Source organism: Chrysochloris asiatica, unplaced genomic scaffold (assembly GCF_000296735.1).
Source record: "Chrysochloris asiatica unplaced genomic scaffold, ChrAsi1.0 scaffold00197, whole genome shotgun sequence".
Lineage (NCBI taxonomy): Eukaryota > Metazoa > Chordata > Mammalia > Afrosoricida > Chrysochloridae > Chrysochloris > Chrysochloris asiatica.
In genome coordinates this window covers 2,702,624-2,703,194 of record NW_006408715.1, presented here as the reverse complement: position 1 = coordinate 2,703,194, position 571 = coordinate 2,702,624, and positions in this window count along the sequence as shown.

Sequence of the window (571 nt, the reverse complement as noted above, 5' to 3'; positions counted from 1 at the left end):
CATTAGTTCCTCAGTATGGTGATTTTTTTTTTTTTTAAAAAAAAGCTAGTTTAAGATTTTGAAGTACTGAGACTTATGGTGGTTGCCACAGGAAGGTTTCTTTTGTGAGTTCCCCTCCCACGAACCCAGAGCCTCACTCACCCGTGCCGTCTGGCTGCTATGGCAAATCGGAAGCCCTATCAATCCTTTTTACAGAGGAGATAGGTATGATCCTTGATATGAAGACTTCTTCCCTCTTGGTTGGTATTTTAAGCTACTATATCCATAAGTATAGGTCAAGTTAAGTGAATTGTAGCAATTTATACGTGGTTCTTTTATCAAATTTCTTTATCTACCTCTAGTCAAACTCTGGTCAAGTCATTGAAGCTAGGTCAAATGGGTACTATCTGCAATTTTGGGCATTCTTGTGTGTCTCCCCCCACTTCATATCAGCTGGATGCTTAACTCCCAGCTCTAGTCCTCTGTGACTAGGTCCTTGTCCATGGCCTCAGGAGTTCCCAAGTCTCCCCGGTTTTGTTTTATTTTGTTTTGACTATACAAAGGCATTAAACTGAGGGGATCATGACAAGTT